The 12,740-nt window shown below is 35.6% G+C and overlaps 7 non-coding genes across 7 annotated transcripts; 6 read left to right on the forward strand and 1 right to left on the reverse strand.

Annotated features, from left to right (window-relative positions):
- Nucleotides 1-992: 992 nt before the first annotated feature.
- On the forward strand, nt 993-1,063 carry Trnag-gcc (transfer RNA glycine (anticodon GCC)). Its single transcript has one exon. It is a non-coding gene; the product is annotated as a tRNA-Gly (tRNA).
- A 1,230-nt stretch (nt 1,064-2,293) lies between these two features.
- On the forward strand, nt 2,294-2,364 carry Trnag-gcc (transfer RNA glycine (anticodon GCC)). Its single transcript has one exon. It is a non-coding gene; the product is annotated as a tRNA-Gly (tRNA).
- A 1,775-nt stretch (nt 2,365-4,139) lies between these two features.
- On the forward strand, nt 4,140-4,210 carry Trnag-gcc (transfer RNA glycine (anticodon GCC)). The gene has a single exon. It is a non-coding gene; the product is annotated as a tRNA-Gly (tRNA).
- Nucleotides 4,211-6,357: 2,147 nt separating this feature from the next.
- Trnag-gcc (transfer RNA glycine (anticodon GCC)) lies at nt 6,358-6,428 on the forward strand. The gene has a single exon. It is a non-coding gene; the product is annotated as a tRNA-Gly (tRNA).
- Nucleotides 6,429-6,939: 511 nt separating this feature from the next.
- On the forward strand, nt 6,940-7,010 carry Trnag-gcc (transfer RNA glycine (anticodon GCC)). Its single transcript has one exon. It is a non-coding gene; the product is annotated as a tRNA-Gly (tRNA).
- Nucleotides 7,011-9,211: 2,201 nt separating this feature from the next.
- Nucleotides 9,212-9,282, forward strand: Trnag-gcc (transfer RNA glycine (anticodon GCC)). The gene has a single exon. It is a non-coding gene; the product is annotated as a tRNA-Gly (tRNA).
- A 2,611-nt stretch (nt 9,283-11,893) lies between these two features.
- On the reverse strand, nt 11,894-11,964 carry Trnag-gcc (transfer RNA glycine (anticodon GCC)). The gene has a single exon. It is a non-coding gene; the product is annotated as a tRNA-Gly (tRNA).
- Between the last annotated feature and the right edge of the window lie 776 nt (nt 11,965-12,740).

The raw sequence follows: 12,740 nt of genomic DNA on the forward strand, positions 1-12,740 counted from the left end.
GTGACATCAATCATATACCCGACGCCTGGCCTGGAAAGCTTGGCAAGCCGCAAAATTCATGTACAGTTATATCCTCAGTTTCTTCTTGTACATCATCTCTCAGACAGTTCTTTGTTATATATGTAATATAAATATATTATATCTATTAAATACACTACACACATCAACTTATAATAAAAAATACATTAGCTTTTTCTATGGTATTATATTGATATATGAACATACATCTATATAATACATTAGTCTCCACGATCCTATAAAGTGACTCATTTTATCCAAATATTTTATCGACTTGGTGCTTTGGTCATTTCGTACTTAAAGCACTATTTTCCGTATTTAAAACATAGCCTATGACAAACGTTAATAATATTGGAAGCATGCAAGATACAGTCATACACGAAGTATTGGTCACACTCTATTTTTCATGAACATGGTAGCGTAATCACAGCACCAACTTATTGTCAATTCGCCGCTTAATCTGAACTTCTTATGTACAAGTCTGTAAGAAGTTTAGATTAACCGAGTTACTGGATACACAAGAGAGATTCTACTTAATAAAGTTTTAAAATGACTGTCTTACATACCATGCACAGCTACGTCTAACTAGATGATATTTCGTATAAAAACTCTTTATGAAACAGGTATAGTATAGGAGCAAAAGTTTGTTTCGAAATTCATCCTCTAAGGGGATGAGAGTTCATATGGAAATTCGTTATTTCTGATGTTATATATATGGAAATCGGTATAAAGGCTTCTGTCACTGAGTACTACTAAAGACAGTTGTTAAAGCCTTTTTGAAAATTCCTTACCCATGGGTTAAATCGAGGGTGACATTTTGAAACCGTTTATATTTCAGTGGGAGATAACCCAGGGGGTACGCAGCTAGTAAATTGATAAAATACTTGTTAACAAGTGAAAGGCACATCTCAGTAAGATTTGACATAGAGTAGTCGAGTTTAAAATTATTCAAATATTTTAAACTAAAGACATGAGCATCGGTGGTTCAGTGGTAGAATGCTCGCCTGCCACGCGGGCGGCCCGGGTTCGATTCCCGGCCGATGCAATACTATTTTTTACTAATTATTTTAAAACATTAAAAAAACATTATATTATAGTTTATAAAAATACACATGACACATTTTGCATATAACCACTAACCGAGATATTTTACCAAACCAATTCTACGACTTGTATATTTATTAATCTTAAGAGGTGTAACATCATTTCCTTCTTAGTTTGGCTGCGAAAGTCAAAATGATGTTTTTGATGTAATAACACTTATTCGTAATTTCATGTTGAAAAAGTATATAAGTAAGTATATATGGTTATTATGCTAATATCATTACTTTTATAATAATAAGAAATGGCTCACGAGAATACCTTTTTCAAATCTATTGAAACCCTTAAACCAATACGTTTTCGGCTAAAAGCCGAGATGGCCCTGTGGTAAGAACGCGTGAATCTTAACCGATGATTGTGGGTTCAAACCCGGGCAAGCACCACTGAATTTACATGTGCTTAATTTGTGATTATAATTCATCTCTTGCCTTACGGTGAAGGAAAACATCGTGAGGAAACCTGCATGTGTCTAATTTCACTGAAGTTGTGCCACATGTGAATTCTACCAACCCGCATTGGAGCAGCGTGGTGGAATAAGCTCCAAACCTTCTCCTCAAAAAGAGGAGAGGAAGCCTTTAGCCCAGCAGTGGGACATTCACAGGCTGATACGGTTACGGTAATAAACGTGTTTACTTTTGTAGCTAGATCAAGAGTAATTGATACTGATCAGAAGGTATAATGTCGTAAGTATTGTATCAGTACATATTTATTACCTTAAAATTGTGTATAACTATTTCAATTGAGAGTTCAAGCTAAGGCAAGCACCACTAAATTTCCACGTGAGTTTAATTTGTGTGCTTAATTATAATTCATCGCGTGCTCGGCGGTAAAGGAATGGAATGGAAAGCGGACGACAATCTGCCAATACCGATTTGTAAGTACCTAAACAAACCCTCGCTAGTTTTAACACCTGTTTTATAAATTGATTTAGCAAATAGTTCATTGTGTTTTTGATTAAATTTGAATGATTTATAAGTCCAAAGTGAACTCACTTTATACAGTTTACGAATACACTTTATACAAAACAGAAGATAATAAGAGTGTTAATCTAACATTCCTTCTACTTTAGTTAACAGAATTACATAGAAGCTATTACTTGTGATAGAGTACAAATTAATATTTTTCGTAGAGCTGAGCTTAAAATTTATTCTACAATTTCAAATATCGGATATAAGCATCGGTGGTTCAGTGGTAGAATGCTCGCCTGCCACGCGGGCGGCCCGGGTTCGATTCCCGGCCGATGCAATTCCTATTTTGTATTTCTTGCTGATTTGTATCCTATTTTGTATTTTCCATTTGAGGATGTCCATAGCACTCCTTAGGCTCTTATATTTATTATATTTTTTTATTCTTTAACGACATTATAACCAACTGCTAGTTAAATTACATAATGTCAAAAAGCTTTTAACCTTAATACAGGTATTCAATAATATAAATGTTTTCCAATTGTTTTCAAACAATATGTCGATAACTAAAAATGTGTCTCTAGACGTAAGTTATTATAACCGTTTAAGTTATATTCTATCTAATATTCATAAATAAAACTCATACAATGAAATCAATTTCGTATATAACAAAGTCGTTTGACAATAAAACAAAATTTAATATTAAATATAAGGTACATAGCCGAATTGTTTTTGCATATCAAAGGGTGATTATTGATTACCTGGCTATAAGATGTGATTTGACTTTGCTGTTTAGTATTTTTGTCTAAACATGTATTTTTTAAATTACATAGGCTTTATGTAATTTCTTGGTTGGTAGTGGATTCAATCCACTCGCCGATTATAATAATAATAATATCCTGGGACATTATTCACACACGGCCATCTGATCCCAAATTAAGCTTGTACAGAGCGTGTACTATAGAAACCAGACAACTGATATACATGTAGTATATACTATTTTTCTTTTGTAAACATATACTTATATAGATAATTACACCAACACTCAGGACAAACAGACATTTTCAAATTCAAAAAATTGATTATTCCACCGCCAAACATTAATATTATGTATATTATTATGGTTTTTTTTAAATACCTTTTTTACGTTATTTTTCTATTATTCAAAATTATTTTAAATACAAAACTATTGTTTGTTGACTAGTTCATTTATATGGTGTCACTACCTGTATGTGGAATTATGTATAACCGAGTAATCTAAGGCTCTGTTTTCTGGGGTAACATTTACTGTGGTTACTTGTAGTAGGGCTTTGTGAAAGCTCATCTGGGTAGGTTTTACTCACTCATAAGGTATTCTGCCGCAAAGCAGCAGTACTTGGTATAGTTGTGTTTCGGTCTGAAGAGTCAGTGAGCCAGTGTAATTACAGGCACAAGGAACATAACATCTTAGTTCCCAAGGTTCGTGGCTCATTAGCGATGTAAGCTATGGTTTACATTTCTTACAATGCCAATTTCTATGGGCGTTAGTGACCATTTACCATCACGTGGCTCATATGCTCGTCCTATTCTATGTAAAAATATATGAGTGAGCCATGAACCAAAACTGAATTTCACCACAGAACATCGTATCAGAATTTTAGATTCCATCCCTACCACCTCGACATCTGGAAATCCACAACAGCGCGAACATTAAGCATTTCTTGTCTCGTACAACCACTCTGTAGAACCAGATATGACATAGAAACCTGTAAGAAAAGTACGTACCTTGAAGCTCTCGGATTTTGCAGGTGTCCATGGGTCGTGGCAGTCACTTTCTGTCGATACGTCGGTAGTTGAATTCGTTTGTCTCCCCTATTACATAAAAAAAACAATTACAGGTACAAGGGAAAACATCTTAGATTCCATGGTTGGCGGGGCACTGCCGGTGTTGCTTACTATGATCACTGATATGACGCTGGTATTTTTAGACTCGCACACTTAATTTATGAACAGCAACAACCATAGCTTTGTAAATACTCACGTTTCATCGGATATTAGTGTCGAAGCAAATAATTATTTTTAAAATTTTCTAATGATTTTTGAATTTATTGTAAAATTTTAATACTGTGTTAACAAGCATCGGTGGTTCAGTGGTAGAATGCTCGCCTGCCACGCGGGCGGCCCGGGTTCGATTCCCGGCCAATGCATGATCTTTTTAATATTGAATTTAGAACATCATAACTATTTTTGAAAACACTTAAAATTTGATGTCAATAAGTTTTTAAGCTATGCAGCTTACATGACAAAAGTTTTCAAAAATTTTTATCAAACTGTTTTAATTTAAAAATTAATATAACCGATTGGAGAGTATAAAGACGATCGCTTGAAATATTATACTTGTTGATCTCGTTAATGAAAACAGAAAAGGGGACAAAACATGCCACCCTATCGAAATCTAGCTGACAAAACATGCTAATCCGAGGAAGCTTCGACAGACTTATTAACTGCTAGCTATCGAGAAGATTGAACCAGACAGTCACAGTCAATTTTCAGTCAAAAGCAAAACACCCAAGTCGATTAGATAATAAATATATTTGCATATATACCAGTAATATGCATATAACACACTCATATACTTAACTGTCAAACAGCAATACTTAGTTTTGTTGTGTTCCGGTTGGAGGGGTGAGTGACATAACATCTTAGTTCCCAAGGTTGGTGGCATATTGGCGATTTACGGAATGGTTAATATTTCTTAGGGTGCCGATGTCTGTCAGCGCTGGTTACTTAATAAAAAGTGACCCACTTGCCCGTCCGCCGACATATTTTATGTAAAAAATATTGAACATTAATACAATAATATTTTAATTTTAATCGTTGTTTGTTATTAACAATATTATTTTAGTTGTAACCATCTCAACAATGTGCTATGTATTGCATAAAAAACATAAATTTACCTTGATTTACTTATTTGAGAAGACTTGGTTGATTTGTGATTTGTATACTTTGTAACTGTTTGTCTTCATAATAAATAAATAAAATACAAATTTTTCGTGTTTGATTGAATATGAGAGCCAAGATGGCCCAGTGGTAAGAACGCGTAAATCTTAACTGATGATCGTGGGTTCAAGCCCGGGCAAGCACCACTGAATTTTCATGTCCTTAATTTGTGATTATAATTCATCTCGTGCTTTACGGTGAAGGAAAATATCGTGAGGAAACCTACATGTGTCTAATTACACTGAAAATCTGCCACATGTGTATTCCACCAACCCGCATTGGAGCAGCGTGGTGAAATAAGTTGCAAAACCTTCACCTCAAAAAGAGGAGAGGAGGCCTTTAGACCAGCAGTAGGACATTCATAGGCTGTGATATTAAAAAAACACAATTAGGATATTTGCCAAATTTAAAAGAGTCATGATTAAGGATAAAATTACTAAAAGGAGATGAAACTGTTTATAAAATACACTTCAATATCGTCTCACAATTTTTCCTTCACTTTATCAAAAATAAGTTATTACCTGAAATGTAAAGCCTTGTGTAGGTAGTTGCTTATTTTTAACGAATAACGATCACAATCTCTACAGAAATTTCACTGTAGAATGAAATTAACTCTTTCAAAAGACTCGTTTTTCATTTATACCGCATTGTTAAATTGTAAAATGGGATTGTGTCGTAAATATAACTAGCCTTTTTAAAATCAAGATGGCGATTTTGATTTGGGTGTGTGAATTTACGTAAAAAATATAATAAACTAATAACATGTGTACGGAATTACGGGAATATACTCAATAAAAACCTAAACTCGCAGTACACCCATTAAACAGGGATACTCATGAACGGAGTCAAACATACTACTTTTAACGCAGCCTACAGAATACGTGATTAATTGTACATAACTGATGGTAGAGCTTTGTGCAAGCTGGGTTGGTACCACCCACTCATCAGATATTTTACCACAAAACAGCAGTACTTGTTGTTTTTGTGTTACGGTTTAAAGGGTGAGTGAGCCAGTGTAATTACAGGCAAAAGGGACATAACATCTTAGTTCCCAAGGTTGGTAGCGCATTGGTGATGGCCAATGTCTATGGGCGTTGGTGACCACTTACCAATAGGTGGCCCACGTGCTCGCCCCATTCCTATTTTATAAAAAAAACCTAGTCGGGCTTAAACAAAGCGGAACCACTCAGGTGGGCTTATTATCAAGAGTATGAAGTTGTAATATAAACTTAAACAGATCTTCTACATAGAAGGTATTACAACTCGTATATTTTGAGTGAAAGGAACATTTCAGAACGATTATACATAGAGTTGTGTTTAACATTATTTCTAATATTTTATAATGATCTAATGAGCATCGGTGGTTCAGTGGTAGAATGCTCGCCTGCCACGCGGGCGGCCCGGGTTCGATTCCCGGCCGATGCAAATATTTTTAATTTTTTTCTTGCTTACCTTGATTTTCTCTAAAGTTGTTTCCTAGAAGGCGCCGGCTTAGGGGCCTAGCCAGATGAAGTGCGTACCAAAAATAATATAATTTTTTTCTAACCGCTTCGGAACGGGAACCTCAAATGTCAAAGTCCTTAGGGGCCTTGGACCTCTAAGTCCGGGCTTGGTGGTTGGCGGCGGAGCCGGTGAAAGTTGTGGTTTTTCCTTCATCTGGTGTCTATGAGTGATTATATACCAATAGCGGCTCATTCACTCGTGGCATGCCATAATTAAATTAAAGAAAATAATAACACAGATTTTTTTAAATATTACCTAACTGCTATTTATAGATGCGCACGCGCAAGAAATGAACAGTATCATTCAATCGTTTTGTTAAATAGCTACACTTTCGTTTCTTCTGATATTACAGTGTTCCAAGAAAATATATTTTTTAAATTATATATCAATTATTTGTTTGTATGTGTTTCCAACTTTAAGACTGTATCAACAAGCATCGGTGGTTCAGTGGTAGAATGCTCGCCTGCCACGCGGGCGGCCCGGGTTCGATTCCCGGCCGATGCATGTTTTTTTTTATATATGTATTTATTTTGAAATAAAATAACGTTAACAAAGAAAATAATGAAGAATTTTAGGTCTTAAGATATTTGTAGTTTAAATTTAGGACTATTTCATAGTTTTATTTTAAGAAATATTTTCTTTCAACATCTGATTTCGTTTCGTTGTGTGAATGTAATAAAGTACATGCTAACTTTAATTAACTATTTAATATATTTACTGCCATATCAATACCACTTTACTATAGACGCGTCTGTCTGTCTGTCTGAACGCGAAAACTACAGAATGGATTTTCATACGGTTTTCACCAATGAACGGAGTAATCCGTGTTAACGGTTTAAGTGTATAAATTTTTAATTGATTAGAATATGACAATAATTGTTTAAGATGACGGCAAAAATCATGCCAACTGGTAGTTTCACTGGCGTGCATAGTATATATCCATAAGATGCATAACAATATATTACGTTATAAACGTGTTGTGTTCTGTTTATTGTTTATTAACCAGTATATTAGACGATTTTAAATTATATACATATATATGTATCAAAAAATTCATAGAGCTGCATTTGTAGTGTTGGTGGGTGAAGTGTGGTGGTAATATCTTTGGTATTAGGTAACTTCGACACCATTGTCAATCACTATGAAAGTTGGCACTATATATATCTAGTATTTCAAGACACTGTAGCACATTAACTTATATACATAACATTCGACCAATCACAGTACCTTTTGGTATATATGTCTATTGGTAGAGCAATATTTGACAACTCTATAAAAAAAAAACGTAAAAACTCCTTACGTTACTTGGTGCAAGCCCGTCTGGGTAGGTACCAACCAATCGTCACATATTCTACCGCCAAACAGCAACACTTAGTATTATTGTGTTCCAGTTTGAAGGGTGAGTGAGCCAGTGTAACTACAGGCACAAGAGACATATCATCTTGGTTCCTAAGGTTGGTGGCGCATTGACGATGAAGGGAATGGTTAATATTTCTTAAGAGCCAATGTATTTGGGCGATGTTAAGTAACAGCCTGCAAATATCTCAGTGTTGGGCTAGAGCCTCCTCTCCCTTTTGAGGAGAAGTATCGGAGCTCATTACACCAAGCTTTTCCGTAGCGGGTTGGTGGATGCACATTTGGCATCATTTCAGTGAAATAAGTCGCATGTAGGTTTCATCACAATGTCCTTCACCGTCGAGCACGAGATGAATTATTAACACAAATTAAGCATATAAAAATTCAGTGTCGGATTCACGCGATATAATCTCATCTCAGGGCCATCTTTGAGCGATGGTTTCCGATTATCATCAGGTATCCCATTTGCACGTCCGCCTATCATTAAAAAATGTAGTCCACTTGTTATTTTCATAGACTCATTATAATAAATTAGTACATATAGATTCTTATTTTTTGTCGCGTTCCCGTTAGTTCGACCCGTGTTACAGCAGCTGGTTAATTTAACACCATAAATACAAGGGTCGTAGCTATAAAACACGTCGAGGTCGCCGTGACGAATGATCCCTCAAGGGTGACTATTTATCAGACGTACACCCTTAAGGTATAATTTTAGGGTTCAGTATTAATATGAGGTATTTATATTATGTAAATGTGGGTCTTATATTAATGTCAGATAACATGGTTTTGTTTAATTGGTTTAAATAACTAATATATATTGTACTGTGTAAATTTTTCTATGTAAAATTTTACTGCTTCGTTGATCTAATGACTAGATATAAGGTCTCATTTACTTGATTCAAATCCTAAGTCGATCCAATAAAAAGTTATTGGGTTTTTCTGTCAAAAAATCTCATTAGCAGCAGTCAGGAAGCTGGAAGTGCGTACTCTCCCGTGCCTGAGAGCGAAGCACGTAAAACCGTTGGTCCTGTGCCTGACCTCTTTCCGATCTCATCGCCGGCCGGATTATGATTGTGACGGAATAGAGATTAGATCTGTGTTTGCGCAGACACTTGTGCACTATAATATGTCATGCACAGTTAGCTATTCTCCCTTGAGATTGGCTGCCATGGACAAAATTTGTTAGGAGGACATGATCATTGTTATCATCATCATCAATGTACTGTTAGGAATCTTCGTATAAGTGCTGGTAGCTATTGTTCAATGTTAAAAAGAAATTCAGTTAAATGTCAAAGTAACGCATTTGAGACAAACAAAATACAGTAAAACTTTTAATAGTGTTATAACGAGCATCGGTGGTTCAGTGGTAGAATGCTCGCCTGCCACGCGGGCGGCCCGGGTTCGATTCCCGGCCGATGCATGACTTTTTATATATTTATTTAAAATCACAATTTCGTAAACGAAGAGAGGATTTTATAGAAAATATGAAGATAATATATATACGCAGACCATAGTTTATACTAATTTACTTACCAATATATATATATTACTTATCAATATTAAGACGAGATTGATTCCATTCTTTATACTATTATGACACTGGCGGGACGTCAAACGGGCAGCCATGTCGTGGTTGAACGTCATCCACGGATCGCCGTTTATTTTCATTACGTTTGAATTACAATGTAAGACGGACTTATCTAATGTCTGTACTGTACTATATATACCGATTTATATTATTTCCTACCGGTTCTCTACGCTAGAATCTACATGTCGAACCGGTGGTAGAGCTTTACATTTCATAAGTATTTGTAAAAGTGTATTTGAATAAAAATATTTTGATTTGATTACATATATAAAATACGGTCAAACAGAATACATAATATTAAAATCTTACAACATATTATGACCAATTAAACATATTTTTATATAAATTCCGATTCGTCATTTTCACTTCATGTAATTTTATTATTTCCGTTTTAATAGTATTTTATATAAATTAAAGAAATCTAAATTGTAATAACATATGTGGTAGTGTCGAGCCAGACGTAGATGTCTTTTTGAGAGTTTTGTGCATATAATGTATTGCACACATTGCTTTGCACAGCCGAGAATTAAGTACAAAATAGCACAATTTTTTTATAGAATAGGTCTTTACCTGATGGTAAGTGGTCACCAACGCCCATAGACAATGGCGTTGTAAGAAATCTTAACCATCGCTTACATCACCCATGCGCCACCAACCTTGGGAAGTAAGATGTTATGTCCCTTGTGCCTGTAATTACACTGGCTCACTTACCCTTCAAACTGGAACACAACAATACCAAGTACTGCTGTTTTGCGGTAGAACATCTGATGAGTGGGTGGTACCTACCCAGACGAGCTTGCACTAAGCTCTACCACCAGTAGTTGTACCCATACATTTGTACCCATTTACATGTAGTTATGGCTGTGCATTGATATATCAGTCAGACAATCAGTTTATTTATATATAATAATAATGCCCTCCAGACCGATTTCGCCCACGGCGGCCAATCTCTCAAGAGAGAGCCAACTACGCAGGAGATATTATAGTGCACAAGTGTGTACGCAAACACAGGTGCACTCTCTATTCCCTAACTCTCATAATTCGATGGGATGGCAATCCGACACGACTGGAAAGAGTTCACGTGCTTTCCGAGGCACGGGAGTGTACACACTACCAACTTCCAGACTCCGGGCTGCTACTGAGAATTATATTTTTTATTTATTATTTATTAATCCTTTATTGCACACATTTAACAAACATTTAGTAACATATAATATATAATAACTAGTGGAACTTAATAGTATGCAAAGGCGGCCGTATCACTTATGGCGATCTCTTCCAGGCAACCTCTGTAAAGAAAAATGTTTATGTGTTTTTTTTGCTAGGATCACTAATCGGGCATAGTGTGTGAACAGCTTATACTTAAAATTTAAGGAGCTTAATACAAATATGTAATATACCGACCTATATACATATACATACATATACATATATACATACATACATACATACAACAAACTTATTTAAGAAATAAATAACCGTGTACATATAATAATACAACATGCTCTAATTATATTGATAGATAATAATTGTGCAAACGACTCTTAAAAATATGCACGGATTCAGCTTGGCGAATTTCTCGAGGCAGGGAATTCCATAGTTTGACTGCTTTAACCGTAAAGGAATTGCTGTATATTTTAGTGCAACTCAGAGGGATTAGCAATTTATTGTCTTGCTCAGAGCGTAAATTGATTGCTGTATGAGAGCCAAGGAAGGTAAACCGCTCTTTTAGGTTTTTTTTTTACTATTAATAGGCCAGCGTTTGACCGTTGACTTGCCTGATGTTAAGCATCGACACGGTCTAAGATGTAGCACGCTTGCCTATAAGGTTAGGAGTAGGTTGGAGTTTGAGGATATTAGAGTATGGTATAAAGCAAAGAAAGGACATGCAAATTTCGACGCAATCGTATTGGCGGCCACTTTAGTTTTTTACAATGCTGGGTAATATGATCATATTTACGTAAACTAAATATGAAGCGAACACACATGTTCTGTAAGCGCTGTAGTTTATGTAGCAGTTCCTCAGAAATATCTAAATAGACCGAGTCGGCATAGTCCAATAGGGGTAATAGCAAAGAGTTGGCTAAGGCGAGTTTGGTTTTATACGGCAATTTTCTGACAGAAAAATCCAATATTTTTTTATTGGCCCGACCTGGGAATTGAACCCAAGACCTCCGGGTCTACGGCCTTATATCAAGCCACTAGACCAACGAGGCAGACTTATGTATATATAGATTGCAGAATTTAATTCGACACTCAGATTAACCACCGAGCTTGAGATAAATTATAATAATAGTAAAACAATTATAAATAAAATAGGTTTTCGTGTATAAAATTGTAATTCACAACTATCAGATATTAATAAAATATAGTACAAATCAATCTTAAAAAGAAATCAGACATAAAAAATAAATACGAAAATAATACGGTATAAAATTAAGCATGCATCGGCCGGGAATCGAACCCGGGCCGCCCGCGTGGCAGGCGAGCATTTTACCACTGAATCACCGATGCTTGTGTGCATAAGTCAAAATAACGGCTTAAGCATATAATAAACGCTCTATAGATAAATAGTCAATATAATGGAAAATCAAATATTTGAGTAAAAGGCTTCTGTATACACACCTCACATGACCAAAACGCAAGCGTTGATGCGGAACCAACTGTATAGTTACGGCCACATATGTGCAATCAAGCGCTTGCGTCGTTTATTAACGCTATCTCGCTTGGCCGTACGTTATGGTCGCTAGTTTACAAAATAATACAGAACGATATAAGTTTTCGCTTCATTTTGGAACCCAAGTGTGATCTATGTTAATGCGAAGTGTTCATCGTTCTGTCGACTGATTTTAAAGTTGGAATTACATCTCATGTATCTGGTACGAGAGCCGTGATGGCGCAGTGGCTAGAAGAAGTGAATCTTACATTTTTAACCAATGATTCCTAGTTCAAATCCGGGCAAGCACAATTGAATTTTCAGGTGCTAAATTTGTGTTTATAATTCACCTCGCGCTCAGTGGTTAAGGAGAAAATAATAAGGAAACCTAAATTTGATATATATTTTGTTACCCTATTTTTATATAAGCAATAAGACAATATTTTTCTTATTATATAACGTTGGCTTCCTAATTGATAAAATCAAATTAATAATCACTTTCGGACATTTAACGACCAATTTTGGCGGTGAGTTTCGAGTTTGCGCTTACATGCATATCAAAGGCAGCGATTGGGAGGGTGAATGAGCATGTACCATCTTGATTCCCAAGGTTGCTAGTGCATTGGCGGTGTAA

Source organism: Nymphalis io, chromosome 13 (assembly GCF_905147045.1).
Source record: "Nymphalis io chromosome 13, ilAglIoxx1.1, whole genome shotgun sequence".
NCBI classification, from domain to species: domain Eukaryota; kingdom Metazoa; phylum Arthropoda; class Insecta; order Lepidoptera; family Nymphalidae; genus Nymphalis; species Nymphalis io.